This window comes from Columba livia, chromosome 3 (genome assembly GCF_036013475.1).
Source record: "Columba livia isolate bColLiv1 breed racing homer chromosome 3, bColLiv1.pat.W.v2, whole genome shotgun sequence".
NCBI lineage: Eukaryota > Metazoa > Chordata > Aves > Columbiformes > Columbidae > Columba > Columba livia.
The window spans coordinates 118,955,456-118,976,242 of NC_088604.1; the positions used below are offsets into that span (position 1 = coordinate 118,955,456).

Sequence of the window (20,787 nt, forward strand, 5' to 3'; positions counted from 1 at the left end):
CTTTCGCTGAAAATTGTGACTCTTGATAGCAGGATGTAATGGGGAGGTTTAGAATAGAAGAACCTGTGGTATATGGGCCTAGGGGGAATCGTTCTGACAGACAAATGGATGGATAATACAGTTTTTGACATAATGGGATGAAAAAGTTTATGCCAGAAAGAACTGAATTAAAGTTATTACTTTAAGGAAATTCTGAAGTTCTCGAGACCGGCGGTATTACCTGCGTGCATCTCATCTTACTGCCTCTCTGCATAACAGGTTTTTAAACAGGCTTGCGTTTGAATTGATTTATAAGCTTGCTAACAAACCTGCAGTAAAAACTGTAGTTGCTTTCTTGGAAGTAACCCCAGTAACATCATTTTACAGGGTGTTTTTTGGGATCTGTCTGGTTTTTAAAGTCCTGCATAGTCAGTTTGCCTCTCAACTCCCTTTTGTAAGGACAGCACAACAAAAAGGGCTATTATTCTGAGTTTCCTCGGGAGTAGTGGGAGGTTGCGTAGAGCTGTATTATTTTGTGTACATATCTTCTTCTCACTGTTTTGGGAACTTTGGAAGTTTGCAGCTCTGAGATTCCTGAGCGCTGCTGAGACACAGAAATCAGCTGATGCAGAAACCGCTGCAAGATCAAGGCCTTAGTTCATCAAGGCCTTCCAAAAAGGACTGTGTGTTTTTTCTCCTTGTTATTTTTAGGCGATCACGGGGCCGAGCTGTCAATCAGACGCGTTTTTGGGGGTGTTGCGTACGTGTGAACCCAAGGGGTTGACCGCAGGTCTCTGGAGAGGGGATGGCGCAATAACAGCCTCTCCACCCCGAAGCCTCCGCTCGGGCTGCGTTCCATTTTATCTGGCACTGACTAAACCAGCGGGTAAAATGCAGGAATAAGGGCGGCGGAGGGAGGCTCCTCATAATGGCAAAGATGAAACATGTGTTAGTGCGGAACAATGGAGTGATGGTAAATCTGAGATGTAGGACCCAGTCACCACTTGTACCACGCTGTTGTCAGAAGTGTGTTGAGATATCTGAGAGAGCAGGCTGAGAAAGGGAAGCTAATTATACCACATTATTCACTTCTGCTCATTAGGTATAGTACAAAGGCCCTGCTTTTTATGTATATGTTAAAGTGCCGAGGACTACGGGAATAGATAACTTAATGTTTCTTTTGTCTCGCTAGTGGGTCGGCTCAGACAGAAAAATTGCATTCTTACAGACTTGTGACTTGCTGATGTCCGTCCCCAGGTCACATCGTCCCCTGGTGCTGCCACTTGCCCCTCGTCATCCCAAGACCGCAGACAACTGCCCGCTCTCCAGCGGAATGTCAGAGACATGAGTTCAGCTCTTTAATAAACTTCATGTATGTGGTATGTATAACGCGTTTGCGCTTGGGCGTTTCACCTGCCTCAAAATGGGCCATTAGGAAAAGATGAACGGGAAGGCAGAGGATTGGTTTATTGAAATTATTTATATATGAGAAATACCTGACTTTCAAAATTCACAGCTCTTTAATGCGCAAGTCACAACAAACACCTTAAATCTAAGAGGAGAGGAACAGGTATTGCACTTCTGCACTAAGGTGAACGAAATCAAATTTGGGCATCGAAATCCACCCTTCTCCACGACGAAAATCGCCTTACTCTTCTAATTACGAGCATCGCGAAGTCACAGCTTTAGTGAAATACCCTGCAGCTACACAAAAGGAGAGACTGGAGAAGCACACAGCTACCAATAAGTGGCACTGAGCATCTACTCCATTTCTCACACAGGTTGGCATATCTCTCAGTGGTCCATCTGGTAGAATTGGATGGCATTTATCAGGAAATAATCCAATTGTGGCATGCCAAAACCTGAACATGAAAAGTACTTGTGCCTAGTGTCAATCATTCACCCTCTGACAGTTCAATAAACATCCTTTCTGTGATGGTTTTCAGGAACACTGACACCCAAAATGCTGGAAACAATGCCAGAGATGGAAATGACAATGCTTCTGTGAAACATCAAAAGGGACCGACACAACCTGGCATGGGTTTTGCCAAGTGTTGCTTAGCAATGCAGTGTAATTGTGGGCCGCTGGCGTGTTGGGATTAGCCGCGAAGGGAGCGATATTCACACCTTCGCTGAAAACGCGGCCTCCCCAAATAAAGGAGCACAAAGTAGGGATGTGCAGCATCAGCAGATGCTGCAGCCACAATACACACACACATATATATAAAATAATGTATATGTTTGGCTTCTGAAAAGCCATCTGCTTTTGCCCGTTGTCTTCCTCGGGCATGGAAAGATAAAGCGTCTCACCCCAGCACCACCAGGACACAGACCCATCCTGCCCAGCACGTGGTCTCCGAGGGTATGAGGAGGTTTCATGGCCATTTCCCTTCAGGATTGGGGTCAGAGGAGGCCGAACTTTGCTCCCAGTAGCTCTTGCAGGAGGTACCTGATTAGACCTGGACTAGCTTGGCCGCTGGCACTCAGGGGATGGTGACAAAAGCCCTGAAACTGGCAAGTGAATAGCCAATGTCACTGCTAAGGAAGTGCAAAGTAGGGATGGTCTTTTAATAGCGTAACTGGTGGCAGTAAGAGCAACCTGATGTAGTTGATGATGTCCCTGGTCATCACAGCGGGGTTGGACTAGGTGACCTCTGAAGGTCCCTTCCAACTCAAACTATTCTGTTATTCTAGTAGATGATTCTATAAGAGGATGCAAGGAGCTGCTGGTAACAAAGGAAAAAACTTGTTCACTGGCTGAATTTCCCAAGCGAGCCCCTCTCCCAGGTGCCTGGATGCAGCCCACATCTGTGGCCACCCCCGTTGCACCCCATGAGGGATCCTTAAAGGGTGAAAGCAGCATTTCCAGAAGAACAAAGAGCGCTCCGTGGCTGGAGGGGAAATGTACTGTTTTATATTGACAGTGCCACTTTGCCACTGAGGAGGAAACTGAGCTGGGGCAAGTGAAATAACTTGCCCAAAGCCACTGACAGACCTGGGAACCAAACTCTGGCCTCCTTAATGTGCCAAATCCTGGAGCAGAGGCCCACAAGGTCTAACCAAATCGCCTTTTATCTGCGTGCCTGGCAAACAGGAGTGGGCGGAACGTCTGCATATCAAATAAGGGGGTTTTGCCTGTCTCGAAATTCAGGGTTTTCAGATCCAGGGATCAGCTGATGCCTGGAGCACATAAACTTGTCTTTTTTGGTGTGGCGAGGACAGAGCCGCAGGTCCAAAGGCAGATGTGCCAGCCAAGCCCATCCAAAGAGACGTGCTGGGATCTGCTGCCGGTCCGGAGCTCCGAGGGAAGCGACACCTGGGGCACCACAGGTTCCCTGCCACCCCTTGTGCCGCAGGGCTGTCTAGTCCGTCGGTGACTGCCAGGCTGCAAATATCATGGAAAAGGTGCTTGTGAACAGACAAAGTCCTCTGAACAGAAATCTTGAGGTGTGCAGATTCTTATATATACTTATGTCAGTTTTCCAGGGAGAAGTGCAAGCTAACTCCATCAGTGCCTTTGAGCCTTGGCTTGTTAATTGGCATTACTTCTAATTCCCAGCTATATTTTAAGGTATGAACCTAAGGAATTTTAAAGTCATTATGTGGGTGAGGGACTGATAAAAATAAATCCTTCAGGTTTGAAAGTGGCAGAGAGGGAATAAAAGGTGTTAAGAAATCCAGGAGTTTTCAGCCAATTGGTTCAAAAAAGCATCCGGGTGGACTGCAGCTCCTGGAGAAAGGTCACTGATACTACTCTGGGTACCTCTTTTTATGAACTTTATGCATCACATAAAATAAATTTAAAGCAGTTTAATTTAACAGTCTAATTAGTCATGGCTTTTTCATCTTGTCTATTTAACTATACACGGAACAAAGAGAAAGACACAGGGCCAAATTCAGAGCTGGCACAGATCAGCCCTGCAAGTTGAGGAAGCCATTCCTGCTCATCCAGGGCTGAACGCAGATGCCGGTGGCCAAATTCGTCCCTGGGGATAACAGCCCTAATGTCTGGAGACTTGCACCGCAAATGAATTTGGCTGCCAGGAATTAAGTCTCTGCAGAGCAGATCCTTGGGTCTCGGCATTCAGAGCTTGAGCCAGGAGAGCTGAAATGTGGGTAGAACGCTTGGGAGAAATGGCTTAAAGGTTTGAGATAGTTTGGAACAAAACTCCCCTGTGTGTTGGCTTTGCAAAGACTCGTGCAAGCGTTTTCATTCGCTTCCATCCGCTTAATTTACACCCCGCTCCACTTTAAATTTCAGTGTTTGTATAATCTCTCAATCTCAGGCAAACAGCAGTCCCATGAGCGCATCCTCCACTGGAAATGAGTGTCTCCCTGCTGCCTTTGATGTGGTTATGCTGGTTATACCATTATCCTAAATCACACCTTGTTCTTCAGCTCAGGTGCGCAAACCCACAACGCTCACCAGGTCTTGGTGCAGAAACATAAATTGATCCACGTTTACAGAGGTGATGTTTCTTACCAGATTTCCAGTTCATGAAGTCTTAGGCCAGCTAAAACCTAGACCTCTGTAGGGTCTGGTATTGAGGAGAGTTGTGATTCCACTACCAGATTTCATTAATGAACCAAATTATTTTTCAAATGGTCTAGATTCTGGGAGAAATTTGTCTCCGTGGGCTGAGGTATGGGTCTCATTTACTTTGTGATGTTCTCTTGTAAGAGTGTGTATCAGGGACGGGTTGTCATCTGATGGTGGCAGTAGAGCAGAAGGGCTTGGGGGGGACCGAGGTGGCTTAGCCACGTGTCACCCCAACCCTGAGTGACAGAAGTCCCTTCCAAAGGAGCTCCTGCAAGTTACCGCTTCCCCAGCCAAAAGCAACTACAACAACCACCACAAACACAACAAAGAAATTCAAATGTATCTTAAACCACCTAATAATTAACCGTGTTCAATTAGCCTCCAGGGTTCTCTGTGCTGCTGTGTGGTCTCCCCGGAGGCACCGCCAGCACCACAGCAATGAGTTAATGAGTTCTGGTTGTGTCTTGTCCGCAGATTCGGCTGCCTCGCTGCACTGCTCCTCTGGCCCAGCGTTCCTGGGAAGATCACCCCATTCCCAGGCCTTTCTCCTTCTTCATGCTGGAACCTGGTGAGACCCTCAGTTTCCACCTGCGTGGACGTGGGGCTCGGCTGGGTGTCACCCCATGTCCCCTCCTGGGCACCCTGACCAGACCGAGCTCTCCCTTGTCTGTTTTTTTGTGGGGTGGAGGTCCCCACATCTGTCACATGAAGCTCAGGTCTCCATTTTCACAACATAGTTTCAATAGAGTGACTTAATCCTGTCTTTGGAGGGTCTGTAGGCACTTAGGTCTAGCAGCTGTTTAAGTTATTCCTATTTCTTCTGAAGCTTGGTGTCATCAGGTTGTCAGGCCTTTTTGCACATCTTTCTCTTTCCTTTAATTCGCATTTCACTCAGCATTTGCTTAGCAACACACTTCTCAAAGTTTCTTGAAGCTCTTTTCATACTTTTATCCACCTTTTCTTCGGATTCAACCAGCACCTTTGCAGACCCTGCACCTCTACAACATTAAGAAATTGTATTTCCCCATGAGATTCCTCACAATCCAAGTATCGCGGGAGTCTCACAGTCTTTTCTGGGCACGATTCATGCCTTTGTGTGGTAAATTTAATTGTTCTATCAAGGTGGGGCTTGGTTTATTGGTTCGGGTGTTTTTGTTTTGTTTCTGTGTTTTTGTTGTTGTTTTGCTTTTGTTTTTTCATTGTTTTTTGGATGGGGGATTGGTGCTGTTTTGTTTAAGGTTTTTTATGGTTTGTTTGATTTTGGTTTTGTTTTGTTTTCTGAGTTTTCCAATCTCCCTGCTGTTTTGCCTCGAATCCCAGCCATAAAATGTTTGCTCCAATAAGGTACCGCCATGTTGGTGTTGCAACCTCACGTTCCTGTCAGGCTCCTGTACCACTTCAGATGGAGTTTGTACCACGTTATTGCTCTCTATTGAAAAATAAGATACTGACAAATGGCATCTGGAGGGAGAGCGGGAGGCCGAGAGAGCGGAAGGTGCACTGGGTGTGCGGCTGAGAGGGCGGGAAGCCCAAAGGGCGGGAAGCTCCTCCGCTGTCCTTTTCCTGTTTTTCACCTAACTGCTCGTTTTCCCGCCCAGCGCCACACGCCTGAGCTGCATCTCCCGCCTTCAAGCGGGCTTGCTCGGCTCCAGAAGGCTCATAACCTCCGAGTTGTGCTTCATCAGGCAGCATTTGAGATTAATCATGAGGGGTTTTCCATCCACCCGCCCACAGAGATAAATGCAGAGGAGCCGATTTGGTAATTGCCCCTAGTCCTGGTACGCTTCCTGGGCCAGGATAAGGCCGGGTGAGGGAATATTTGCTGAGATGTGGACTGAACGCTTACTGCTCAGTCTGATAAAGATACCGGGGTCTCTTTAAAGGGGCAGAGACAGGCAATGAAGTGTTAGAAAGGGACCTGGTGAGAGAGGTGGGCTGGGAAGGCCTCAGGGAGGTCGTCACAGGGGAACATGGTGGTGTCATAATGAAGGGAGGGGAAACCCTCCCTTGGCCTTGCTTTGACTCCTTTCTCCTTTCAGACAGCTTTGAAACCTGCTGCTGGGGTTTCCTATGGCTCCCTCATCCCAAAAGGATGAGGGGTAACCATTTTGATCGTCGCCCTTGAGCCAGCTGCCCCTCAGATGCAATCTCATGATGGCGACCCAGCTGATGCCGCCATTTCCCAAAGGTGAGGTGCTCTTGTTTGTTTTTACCAAAGTACAACGTTGTTGCAGGACATGTGTTGCTGTGTCATCGAAGACACTTCAGTGTAAACAGAAATAAAGGGTGGGGTGGGAGCAGAGGTGCCATTTGAAGTCAGTTGGTGCTTTCCTGGCCATGGGAGAGGGAAAAACAGCCTTGGCACCTGTTAGCGGCCATTAAAAACTCCCATGTTCTGCTAATCTGCGCTCGTAAAAAGGCCATCTGCTAATGCTCAAAGGTCATTAAGTTACCGGCCCTGTTTACTCCTCCCTCATTGCTGGGCCAAGCCTTTCTGAGAAAAGAGGGCTTAAATGGTTATTATGGTGGCGCCTGCTCATGCTGCCGGATGGTTAAGGGTCTGTCACTATTTTCATTAGACAGCCAGACTTTCAGGGCTTTTTTTTAAGTTGGCCATTAAAGTGTCTGCTTCTCGGTGCCTGTGCAGGCTCTGGTGTAGCCTGGAAGGTTTCAGGGAAAGAGAGAGTTCTTGTAGGTGCGTTTTTTCAAAGTTTTTATTTTAAGAAATCAAATCTGCTTCTGTTTTAATTCGAGGAATTGAGAAGTTCAGCAAGCTTTGGTCTGGGGTGCTCTGGCAGTGCTGCTTTAACTCAGCCGTGGCTGCACTTAGGAGAGGCAAGTTTTGTGTTGAATTGGTTTATGGTGGAATTGTTTATTGCTTTTATATTTTCATTGCAAGAATTTAAAAAAATGTAGAAAACATGAGAATTTTATGTGCAGCTCTAAGGGCTACTTTTTTTTCCTAGAGGTGTTGCTTGGGGGCGTTACGTGACTCAGCAGGATGATTGTATAAATGAGACCGTGTCCCCAAGCAGGTGGCATTTGTGCTTCATGTGGTCCGGATGGTACAAGTGGGTTAGTGAAGAAGCTGAGGCCTGAACTGCCTCAGTTTCGTAGGTTTCAGTCAAACCTTTAAGGTTACATTAACATAGTTTTCTCGCGATTAAATGGAGCTATCAAAAACTTCGATAATTCTTTTTTCCTTCCGAGACTTCCCAGTGATAAAATGAGATGTAGCCGCTCAAGTTTTTATCCTTCGTTTCTGATAATGATGGAGTCTGTCTCGTAAAAACCTGCCTTTTATCTTCCCCAATTAGCTGAGCCGCCGCACCCTTGTGCTGCGGAGTTCTGGGTGCGCTGTGGCCTCTTCCCAAGCACCTTCTCCCCATCCTGTCTGCACCACCCGCCCATCGGCATCCGTTTAATCTTCTGCTTTTTCTGCCTAACGCAAAGAGGAAACCTCGGTCAATGAATAATGAAAGCTCACTCAAAACCTGGACTCTTACAGTTCAGTCTCTGCCGCCTTCTATTTTATATGGAGATTCTCTCATGTATCTGTTTAATATTTTTAATTTTTTTTTTGGGGGGGGGTGTTAATGCATTCAGACTTTCCTCTGTGGATTTCATGGGGTTTTTCTTCCAGGATTTAAGGGAAATCCATTCTGATGTCTGCGATTCGCTTTCTTCAGGTTGTTTTTATTTCTGTTCTGACTGAGCTCCGCACCCAGATGGGAATAGGGCGCTGTTGTGCTGGCCACTGTGTGTAAATAAGGAATAAATAAGGAATATGGACCACCTTGGAGAGCTAGGAGTCGCAAAAGGGCACGCGAAACAGAGGGAAGGAGTATCTTCCCTTTTTCTAAACCAGCTTTTCCAAACTATGATGCTGAAATTAGAAAGAAAACAAAAAAGCAAAGCTTTCCCTATCTCAGCAGAGATGTTTTTTACCAGAACCCTCTTCTCACCAGCCAGTTCTTCTTAAATCTGTAACAACCCAACAGGTAGTTAAAATAGTCCTGCCTAATTGTAACCAGGTCTGCTGGCTTCTCCTGAGCTATTGTTCTGATTAGGCACCACAGCCAAAAGCTTCGGGAGGCATATAGAGAAAGTAGTTTGTATAAGAACTTAAACAAGAACAACTACTGGCCTGGGTTTTTTTTGTTTTATTCTTTTTTTTATTAAATGGCTATAAAGGCAGGCCATGGATCTCTGCTGCAGATGTGTCACAGTCCCCTGCTCCAGTGCTCTATATCCAACTATTTTTAAGATTATTAAACAGCAGAGAGAGCCTTTGGCTGCAGTGATGGAGCACCCCAACTCTCATTATAAACTTTCTCTGGTTTATATCTGTCTCTCAAGTGTCGGCCTGCAACATGGGAGGCTTCACTTGGTTATAATCTGAGTATAGGTCCATGTTGTAGCGGTGGGTGGCTTTAAAGGATGCTGAAGCTGGTGCTTGGACATGGCAAAAAACAAGTATTATCTGAATTATTATAAAGTGGACAATAATTAGGAGTGATCAGAGGAGGACGGTGAATGGTGGATCTCTCCAATCCACAGATTGGGACATAACTGTAGCTGGGTTTTCCTGTCACGGGCTGGATCACCGGTTGATATAATGCAGCGTTGCTCCATTGACTTAATGAGAAGACTGAATTCTGGCATGTGTTAAAAGTTGAGCTTTTCACTCAGATTTTTTTGAAACACATAGAAGTGATAGAATTTGTACAGCCTTGTGCCGCTGTTCTAACATCTCATACCACTATTCTCACATCTAAGGCTTCAGGAAAGGTCTTTTTAAAAAATACGGTCTTTAAAAACATTTGAATTCTTTTATTTTGTGTTTGTTTTGTTTAGTGGTTTTCGTGATGGGTAGGAAGCCAAGCCTGGGACTCTCTGGGACAAGAGACTATGGGAGGAATTGTCTTGTGGTTGGTACAGTAAGGTACCAATGCCACAGCAAACAGCTGTCTTCAGTGCTGGCGTGGTGGGAAATGCCATTTTCCTTCCCTCTTCATCCCTCTGCTTGAACCAAGTACCACTAAAAAAGGTGTTTCATATTTCTGCAGTAGTCGGTACTTAAAATATTTTGGTTCCTTATAGCTAGTGCCACGGTCTGCTCTGGTAGCACACAGAATGGCAAACACAGGCAATTCTTCACGTGTAGTGTGTTGTCGAGGCCGTAAATGGGAGGAGGCAGCAATTTGTTGGGATTATTGCTCAGCACGCACAGCGAGTCGGTGAGTTTTGGAGTTGGAGGAAAAACATTTTGCCTGGGGAAGGGCGAGGGATTTCACTTTGCGGATATGCTTCTGTTTTCCTGCAATTATTTATTTATCTCTTGCTTAGGAGTGTTGGGTAGGTCTGCTCCATAGGATTAAATCATATCCCAAACCTTCCTGGCTTTGTGACAGTACAAACATTATTGGATTTAGTTCCCTTCTGCTTATCCACCGCCCGTCTTCCAAGATCCCCGTTATTATTATAATAATACCCACAAAACTCCTGCTCTGAGATCAGAGGGGTTTTCAGGTGCCAAAGCAATCAACAAAACATACCTGGTCCTTTTAATCTCCTGTAATGCCATCATGAGGGACTATCCCAATAAATGATCATGTATCCAAAAATTCTTTCAGTGTAATGACACTTGATTTTTAGCTCTAGGTTTTCATGAAACTGTCTCAGATATGAAAGAATATGTACTGGTACCTTCTTTTGCCATCAATAAAATAAAAGTTTGGGTTGAAAAATTATCTTATGGAATAAAATAGAATAACAAAAATCCATCATTATCTATGTTTCAGAAAAAGATTGTGTTTTGTTTAGCATTTTAGTTAGAAATGATGTATGGCTACATCATAAAACACTTATATTAAAAAGATCTTCTCACCCTGAATTCAAAATATATATTGTACTCTCTTATCATCCAGTCATTTCAGAGTGAAAGTTAAAAATGCCCATCCTGTGGTAGTAGTCACCAGTATTATATCTTATAGCTGATATATTCTTCTAATACTTTTACTTAAAAGGCCTATTACTCAGGGCTCGTGAGCATAGACATTTATTTTCTTATTGAAAATGGTAATGCCATGGATCATGCTTTGTATTTACATCAGCATTTCTGGATTTCCCCTAGGCTGCTGAAGGTCAGCCCAGCTCCATCTCTGAAGTTTGGGTTGTATCTGTAGACCTTGTTGGACAGGGGAAAATCTGTCCACGGAGTAAGAAGGAGCAGAGAGCAGGAGCTTGTATCATTTTGTCAATGCATGGTCTGTGTTTTCTGTTGGGGTTTTCTTTTGTGCATATGCAGAACAGCACTTAATTTTAAATAAAATCAAGTGTTTGTAGAACAAAGAGTGGCCTATGCCATGCAGTGGAGTCTTGAGGACTGAGTTGTCCAGGAGTTTTCACAAAAATCTGTGTATTGGGAACAGGCAACGTAACAAAAAGCAGGACTCTGCAATGCCCTGGTTTGATGTTTTAGAGATGAAACGTTTCTCCTGCCCAAGGTATAAATTTTGGCTTGGGTGAGAGAGCCTGACCTGAAGGCGAAGATGCTGGGACCCAGATTCCTGTTACTGGTTTGAACCATGCAGAGCAGAGACTTATAACTGACTTTATTGTGTCCTAAGTGAATACTCTCGCTGCTAAAAAGTGACTGTTGTGAGGAGAAAAAGAAAAAAGGGAATTTTTTCTGGTGGTGAGGTTTTTGGTTTGTTTCATTTTGGTTTTTTTCTCCTAAAGAATCTGCATCAATGCAGAACATCGGCATCCCTGAAAATTCAAACTTTCACCAGGATGGAAAGAAACCCTTTTCCCCACAGACTGAGAAGGGTTTTTGACTCAAGTTGTAGGAGCATGTAAGACAGAACTGGGTAAAATCAGGCCAGTCTCTTTTGTGGGAAACAAATGCTGTAGGGGAGGGAACTCGCAAAGTCACCAACCTGAACACTCCTCTCTGGCCTGCAGAACAATTTACTGAAGGGGCGGTTAAATGGCACAGATTAAGCTTATTAATGGTTCAGATATTTGCTTGGTTTATACAATACTGTCCAGCAAATCATAGTGATGTTTGACAGAGTTATTGTCATTATTTATTTTGCTATAAGCCAGATTTATAGATATTTGTAGCTTTTGTAAGGCTAAACATAAGAAACATTAATAGCTTTACTAATTATATCACTGCTTTAGAGATATAAATAGTGATAAAAATGCCAAGTAAAGTGAGCTAGTAAAACATTTTAAAGAGAATTTTAAAGTGAGTTGCTGATTGATGATCCCTTGGGTGAGTCTTAACTTTTGAACGCGAGAGTGGTGTTTCCCACCAGGGCACCAGAGCCTTTTACCTCCGTCAGCTCTTTGGGGAGAGACGAGGAAGAACAGCACTTGTATTGAACGGCCGATGATTAAATCAGATTGCATAATCTGGAAAATATTGAAATCCTATAATAGCATAAACTGAGGCTGAACTTATTACAGCACAACAGGTTTGGGGTTGTTTATTTTCACCTTTACCTTGTCCTCAACCTGTCCTGCATGCTGGATGGTTTATCTGTACTTCTTTGGTTCTTAGTCCATGTTAAAATTGCAGCCTCTTTAGAGCAGGAGCTGCCTTCTCCCTCTGTCTTTTCACAGATGAATACAGGCCCTGGCACAGCACAGCTCTGATAAGGAATTTCAGGTCCTAAGAACAATATGAGCAATAATTTCATGGCTGTTTAAAAAAACCAAACTCATCTTTAATTGGTGAACAGCGCCTGTACGGGGCTATATACAACTTAAAGGTGTGTTTTTTACACAGCTGTCAAATGAAAAATGTGTTTTCCTAACTATTGATCCTGGTTTTGCTGTGAGCACCCTTTTAAGGAGGGAGATAATGAGTGAGAAAAGAGTTAATAAATGTTCTGCCGCTACCACAAGCATGAATGGAAATCCATCATCTGTCTAAGTGCTGGATGGGCTCTGGACGATAATCCAAGCCTGTTTGACCACGATCGGTGACACCGGGGAGAAACCCGCAGGGCCCTGGGAGCTGCCATCCTTGGGGACGGTGCACGGCTCCCTGCGATTCTCTGATACGCGCCGTTGTAAAGCCCCGAGTTTTATTTTTCGTGGAGTTCATTAATGACCTTTTCAAACTCCCTTGAAGCTGGTGGAGAGACTCGCAGTCTCTGGTGGCCTGGGGATGGGATTGCTGCGGAGATTTCTTGGAGTGAACCACCACTGGGAGGTTTCTCCCAGCTGGGGAAGAAACAGTTTTCTTTTTTTTTATTCTTTTCTTGCACTTTGTGATGAGTTGGTCTTCCTAACACAGCTGTGAATAGTGTATTGTGGATGTTCCCAGGAGGAGAGAGTTGAGCTCGTTGCTGTTTGGGATGGGCACGAGGACAGTGGATTATGGCCAAAACTTTAGAGCAGCGCACACCAGGTTTGTCATGAAGATGGGGAACGTGATCCTGAATCCACTGAAATCCTCAGTTTTTGGGGCTGTCTCCTTGCAGGCTGAGAACAGGCCAAGTAAGTGATTGTGAGACTTGTAGTCCTTGTTGGGAAATGGGGATGGCACATCTCCACTGTGCCTGGGAGAGCTGAAAAGTTTGGTGGTGGCACCAAACACTCACCCTCACCCTGAGAGCATCTTGGCTGTGCAAAACGATGGGGAAGACTCATACGAACCAGCTTTGGTGGAAGATTTCTGAAGCTTCTTTGCAGTCATGCTGTGAATATCACAGGGGCTGTTCTCCCTTTGATCCCAAACTAGAGATGAAAGGAACAATTCACACACATTTTTGAACCGTAAAGAACATGTGGCTTGACATTGGTTCCAGAAACAGGCCAAGATGTAGAATAATCTTTTTTTTTCTTTTTTTCTGAAATATTTGAACAGTCTCTTCTCACCATGTCGCAAAGCTGTGCCATAGCCTTAGAAAATAAACAGTGTATGCTGTGGGATTTAGTCTCAAAATGTGGGCAAACGAAGTCTGTTTGAGTTAGGTTAGCAGGACTTTATACTTAGCAAAACTCAGTCAAATCACTGTGTTGCTCGCTTACTTCCATCTTCTTTACTATATTTGTAGCACAGTTTAAGTTTAGGATCTTTAGAGGGGAGGCGAGTTTTACTTTTTTTTTTGTGTTGTGGATGTGGAGAAAAAGCTTCATGTGTGGTTCTAGTTTGGGAAGTGATGAAATAATAAATGCTTTTAATGAGTAGACCTACTGTGCATGAGAGTTCCAAGTTGAAACCTAATGAACCCGAAAACTAAAAATTGACACCTTTTTCTGCCATTTTGTCCTCTTTTGTGCGGCTTCTCTTCCTCTCAGTGCTTTGGGGCTGTATCAACCATTGCCTCATGCACTGAGTGGACTTTTTGAAAGGACTCCTGAGTCCTTCTCCAGTATCTTTAGGTAAATCTTGCCTCATAGCCAAATTAATTGATTGGTGTCAGTCTCTGAGGCATTTGGAAAGTAGACAAGACCATGTTTCATCCACTTCAGCAGATGTGCGGTCAAAATCCTATTTTTATGACGGCGTTTGGGACCATTGTTCTCCACTTGTTCTCAGGTTCATGAGCTGCCTTCAATTTTATTCTCCTTCCCAAGATGGTTCTTTGACTTGTAGATACTTTAAATTTCTTGGAGAGCCCAGAACCTGGTCGCCCATGCTAAAAGAAATGGCATCTGCCAGTCTATGAGTGTGAACCCCAGTGTACAGGTAAAATCGGAAATTCAGAAATTACATTTGCTTTCTGTTGATCTTCAAAAGAAATGATGGGGGGGTGGAAAAATTATGGGGGCTGAAGGGATTTTATGGTTGACAAGAAATACCAGTCCTGAAGTTTCAGAAGGTTAATGATTGTCGGTACTGAGAAAGAAGACAGCCCCATCTAATTATCTTGTACCAATAAGGATAAAGGTTGGGCAGTTGAGTGAGGTTATGTCAGGACTAGTTGAGTAATGTCGATGTTTCTTACCTCTATGCTTTTTCTTCAAAAAGCGGGATGTTGCATTTTTAATTAAATGTTATATGAATACATTTCAGATAGACCCAAACATAGGGCAACTGTGTTTCAGAAATGCTGTTTCTACATTTAAAATGTATTTGAAATGTAATTTAAGAAAAAAGATAATGGGAAAAAAAAAAAAAACTAAAATAACTCGAAACAAGCCAGAATATAGTAGCTCATCATTACACTAATATATCAAACAATATGAGCTTAGCTTAATTATCCCCTTTGAGAGTTGAGAAAACTAAGCACAACCTTCAATTTACAGCTGTTTGGTGCCGGGAACCTGAATTATTATTTAAGAAGAAGGGGAGGAAAAAAAAAAAAAAAGTTTATTTATTGTGACCTACACTCAGTTTTTATTCATCATGGAAAATCTGTATATTCACAAATGAGGGCTATTCATCTGCAGACTGCAGCATTCTTCAGCTGTCCGGGGCTGCATCAGCCGCACTTCTTCAGCTTTTGTGTTCATCTCGAAGCCTCTTCATCCAAATTGTTCATCATCTTGATGGCGGAGCTTTATCTTGCTCTAGTGCAGCTGCATTCCCCTTATCCAAAGTGCTGAGAGATACAAGGGAGAGGGAGAGAGGGAAGAGAGAGAGAGGCAGAATAGAAAAGAGAAAAAGGAATGGCCAGTGCTCATATGAGGATAATTTGTAGTTTCTCAATAATAATAAAATAAAAAAAAAAAAAAAAAAAAAAAAAGAGGAGGACAGGCTAATTACTGGCTTAACTAGGGCAGCCTGTGGATCCTCATGTCAAAAGGACTAGCGTAATTATTTGCCATCAAAGCACATTCATATTGTGGTACAAAAGAAGGGCCTTTCGCAAATGGATCTCACTAATAAACAGGGCTGAGAGGAGCATTATGTGTCTCCCTGGATGCAGGCGCATTAACACAGTGACATGGAGCATAACTCTCAGCCTGGAGAGAGCGGGGGGAAGAGGAAGAATGATAATTATCCCCCCTCCCCGTCTTTCCTCTCCGGTTCCTTTGTGTTGGGCTAGCAAGCCGAACGCGACCCGCTGGAAGGCCCAAGGCAGCCATTAGTGACCTCGGAGCATTGACAAGGTGGCTCCACTCTTAAAAGCCCGGCTCTCCATGTCAGGAGGGTCGCAGGAGCCCGCGAGAGGAGCTTTAAATGGTCCAGCAAACACTTCAACCTTAAAGACACCTGGAAGGTCACGACCAATTTCATGTAGATGAATCTGGTGTAAAGAGGGTTCTTTTGAATCCACAGACAAAAGTTGTGTTTTTTCTTTTTTTTTCCTCGTTTTTTTTTTTTTTTTTCAGAGACCTTAACATAAGAGATAGCAGAGAAAAAGACTTGATTCTGGAGACCACTTCTGCGCTCGCTGAGCAGATGTGGTGCCGGGCCAACTCAGAGGCCGTGGCTTTTCTTTAGGAAAAGCAAACAGGTTTGGAAAGAAAGGGAAGAGACACGTATATAGCTGCCAGGGTTGTCTGCGAGTTTCAAACTTGGATATGTTGCAAAATCTGTGTGTGTGTATAACTAGGTATATATATTATATGTAAAGGGGACTGTTTTCTGTGTTCATGTCATAATTCTTCTTTTTTTAAGTAATAGGGGGCCTGCATGGGTTACATACTATAAAAAACTGGTCATTGAAACAGTAAACAGGGATAGTCCTTTCTGGCGACAGCCTTGCCTGGCACTGCAAAACATGCAACGCGCAGCCAGGAAGAAGAACGGTGTCGGTGCGAGTCGGGACGGCCTGGCACACGGTGACATGGATCCCTGTGTGCAGCCGCATGTGACTGGGATAAGAGGATTGTGAGACCCAACTCATCCGTGTGACAAGGGGCTGAAAATCAAAGTTGTTGCCTTTCCAGTGCTTGTCTGGGTCACGTCTAGGTCGCGCCACAGAGAGGAGCCCCTTTTCCTTGTCGCTGCACTCGGGGACATCGTTGTCCTTGTCACACGGATGGGCAGCAGGAGCACAGGGCTGCAGACACCTGTTGGCATCGCCTGTCCCAGGAGCAGCTCACCAAGTCACTGAGTTTAGCGGGATGGATGCCAAATTGTCAATCTCAGGCACCCAGTTGTGAGGCAGGTTTGCAGAATGATGAATTTGAAACTGTGGAGTTAACCCAGCGGTGGATCTTTTCTTGGTTCTTCCCCCTGCTCTCCCTCTTCTTTCTTGGTACCTATACAAAGGAATTGGATGTTTTCTCCATATTGTGCTTTTCAAGGAGAAAGAGCAGCAAACAAGGGCTTGGGAGGTGGGGGAAGGAATAGCCCAGGAGGAGACTCTTTAGTACAAATCACAAACTTAAAGCAACTCCTATTTAAAATAGCAAATGTTGGCAATACAGGAGTATGGATGAATTGTGCACTCCTACCCGGGCAGGGTGTTGGGGCTGGGTAGTGTTTCTAGGACATGACCGATGTGTGTGACCTAAAAAGCCCTGAATATTCACTGATCCAGGAGCTGTACAACCCTTCACCCCTGATATGAAGTGCTGGAAGGACAGGGACCCACTGGAGCAGCTGCTGGCAGCAGCCAAGGAGAGCCAAGGCTGCTCATCATCTCCTTGTCTCTTTAGCCCTATGATTTTTATTTTTTCTTCTTTACCTTTATTTCCCCGGATTTTAGAAAATTCGGCATCCACCAAATTTTGCCTTTAGTTTACGGGAAGTTGTAGCTGGAGACTTAATGGCGGAATTGGATCCTGGAGTATCAAGAACATAATTAATTTCACCTTAAAAATAACTACCTCTATGAAAGGTATTAAAGAAGTTAGGTTTATAAACGTGGAAGGGTGGATTTGTGTTTTTAAATTAACCCAGGTGAACTTTCCTATCTTAGTTGCATCCAGCTGTGCCAAGGACCCAGTGCTGATATTAGCAATAAAGACAACATTATTGATATCATTACATCAACATAAAGAAAGTTATAGAGTTAGCATTTGTTAAAAAAATAATCTCATTTTAATGGTGACTTTTCACCATTAACTCGCTCTCTTGCAGTATTTTATACGCTTATACGGTGTTTATGGACCTGGATATGTATTTCTAGTGTTGCCAAGAATAATCACAGACAAATATAACAGTTGCAGGGTTTCTTTCCTGATGAAATTGTATTGTGGCTTCTAAACCCAGAGCTGGCCTCCAGCAAGGGACTGTGTCCTCTGTAAGTAGCAATGTGCCACTTGAACTTTGCTATCACATCGTGCTTTCAAGGCTGCTCGTCTAAAGTGACTTAATTTGTACTGCAGAACTAGCCTGGTGCCCACAAACGCGCCCAAAGCCGCAGCGAGCCGGGGCAGCAGGGCTATTACTAATTTTTTATTAAAATCCCTTAGGCGCACACAGAAGGCCCAAAAGCAGCTTTAATAATAGACAACATACAGCACATTTTTCTTGTATTGCCATGTAATCAAATCTAAAGCTTCTGTTCACTTTCTTTGTTTTACCTAGAGGACCAGCTTCCAATTTAGTTGTGGCCTGTGCTAAACTGATTTTTCATTGTAATTAATGCCTGCTTTGGCCTCAGCCACTTACACAACTTTCCATTAGAGGTTTGCAGCCATCCTCAGAGTATTTCACCAACTTACCCTCCCGATCCTGCTACAGTTGCAATTTTTGTTAAACTGTTTTTTTTTTTTAATTTTATTTTATTATTATTATGCAAAGAATGTTTAAATTACACAGGCAAATAGGTTACTATTTCCCTTATATTTTTCTCTTCTTTCTCCACCCCCACTCCCTCTTTTCCCCCTGCCTGCTGCACCTATTAAAGTGGTTGGGCAGGAGTCCAACTGGAAGGAAAAGCCTTTAAGTGATTTCAGAAAGGGCTAGTGGAACTTATTTAGGCCCGGGGTCTGCTGTGGTTAATTTTCAGTCTGTGTTTTGTGCTGTCCATTTCCTCTGAAATACTACCTGGGGTTTAAGGTTCCTCAGCACAGGATGTTAATAGGCCTCTGCAAACATTCAAAAGGCAGCTTTCCCACCACTAACCTTAAAAAGATTGTGGCACTGGGCCCAGGGTCAGATTGAATAGATGAAAAAGTATATGCTGTGCTTTTGCTCGCTCCTTGGACCTTTCCCTGTTGGCTTGCCTGACATTTTCAGTGACTTTTCTTACTGCCTTATTTTCAGCGTGCTTCCTAGAACATTCTGCTTATTACCTTCTCCTATCCCCCACAACAGCATTACTAAATTGGGAAGCACAACAATTTGTAATTATACCTTGCTGACTTCTCGGACTTTTCCCTCGCAGCCGCAAGGTGCTGCATCTCCTGGCCCTGGTGAACCAGCCAAACCTCTCACTGTATAAGCCGTGTACCATCACCGCTACCCGGTGCACTTGCTGACACTGCGTCTGGGACACTCTCTACGCATCTCTTGCTCACCTCTTACCGGGGAGAGCATCTCCGCTGTGAGGCTAAAGCAAAGAGCTAATGAACAATTATGCCTCTGCTATATTGGCTTTCCTCCCCAACACAAGAAATGCAGGTGTGTGGGTTCCTGGTCACCGGGGTTCCACCTTTTTCAGTGCTCAGATTCAGCACTGACATTCTTGCCTTGCTGTGGCATTGCGCAAAAGGAACTGAAGGGTGCTGACTCTGCACCCTCCTACAGGGTTTAAAGCAGATACACCCACCTACGTTTTAATTGTGTCTGAGAAATTAAGCCAAACTAGTGACAAAAGGCTCCTGGTGCCCTCTGGTCTGTGATGGCAAGTTAGTGATTGTGCCATTTGAATGTCCTGGCCTGGTGGACTCTCTGCTAAGGGACCAGGTGTGTTAGTTTCCTTTATGTAGGTGCAGCTCCCTTAAGAAAGGAGGGGATGCATTTAGCTTGATTTAATTGATTAAATCGATGTAATTTAAGGCCTCACTTAGGTGGAATATGTGGATTTTTAGAAAAGTGTCCTGTTAGGCTTCTTGGACTGAGGAGGAGAGGTGGAGGTGACACCTGGGCTTGCACAGGTCTGCACTGTACTATCACTATGTCAGATGTCCCCATCTTAGTGTGAGAAGAGTAGAATAGTGGTGGCTCTTCCTTAACTGACAGTGGAACCAAAGTAGCATTTGAGAAGAGTACGTACAGGCACCCAGATGTTGCAGATGTGCAGGTGATGGGCCACAAGCTATGCCTTGAATCCCAAGCAACTAATTTACATTCCTACCCAAGCCAGCCGCCCTTCTAGCTTTTGACTACGCTCCACAACTTGCCTCATCTCCCCCAGACCCATTTGCAAGCTCAGACCTTTCTCACACCTCTGGAAACCAGAAGTGTTTTGGGTGAAGCAGATGGGGAAGGAAGACTTAGACCAGGGGCAGACAGTGTGGTATCTTCTCTGTGTGAACTGGTGGGGTGTGAGGTGCCACCACAGGTATGCCAAAACTGGGATATGCATTGTCCATGTTCTGCTGTAGGGCTCTTGCCCCTTACACCTAGCAGGATGACTTCCAGGGCTGCTTTCCCCCAGAGTGACCCGCAACACCGCGCTGCTTCTGCACGTACAGCGGCTGCAAATCCCTTGCTGTACCTGTGCCTGTGTGAGCACCCCCCGCAGAGAAGCAACTGATATTGGTCTAAACACATTTGTGTATCTCTCCCTGACATTTGCTCTGTTAAAAGGTCAGGCTGCTGCGGCGGAGACAAGAGCCGTCTTCCTCATTATCACATATTACCGCAAATTTCCATTTCTAGCTCCAAAGTTTCCAGTGATCTCTGCTGCTGTGGCTGGGGCAATCCAGCACAAAGCGCCGTCTGCCAGCCTGGAAGCTCTGCCTTGAACCGTGACGATGATGCTCGGGAGAAGAAGCAATGAGTGTTTGGGGTATATTTGGGAAAACCCAGTGAATTTCTTGCTGCAGTAAGTTCCTTGCTTGCAGTGACAAGTTGGAAAAAATATGTGACAAATTTAACTTAGAAATGCAAGTCTGCAGAAAGAAAGGGCCGTTCTGCAAAGAGTCATTCATATTTTTCAGTCTTCCCACAGAAGCCCTGCTCTCGGTTTCTCTGTAATCTCTGATATTTCCTAAAATCAGAGTGCAGTGCTGGCAGAGGCAAAACCTGAGGCTAAACTTCAGTTTGTGTTCTTGCTCAGAGGAGGTGCATTCTGGGATCTCTTTGGCTTTTAACATCAAGAGACCAGATTCAGAGGCAAAAGAGTTGGGGGAAAAAGACACGTTTTTCTTAGACGAAGGTCTTGCTGATGGGAAGATACAGGTTCCAAAAGAACAGCGTGTGTGACGCTGGAGTTGGGCAGGCTTTTGGGGAGTTC

General features: G+C 44.5%; 1 long non-coding RNA gene across 1 annotated transcript in view; it reads left to right on the forward strand.

Annotated features, from left to right (window-relative positions):
• The window catches only part of LOC110362498 (uncharacterized), a 358,492-nt gene that overhangs the window by 206,346 nt on the left and 131,359 nt on the right, over window positions 1–20,787 (forward strand). Inside the window, exons 7-9 of the long non-coding RNA XR_010471817.1 lie at window positions 1,237–1,358; window positions 4,994–5,087; window positions 6,559–6,707. This is a non-coding gene — a long non-coding RNA (uncharacterized LOC110362498). The remainder of the gene's footprint in view (window positions 1–1,236; window positions 1,359–4,993; window positions 5,088–6,558; window positions 6,708–20,787) is intronic.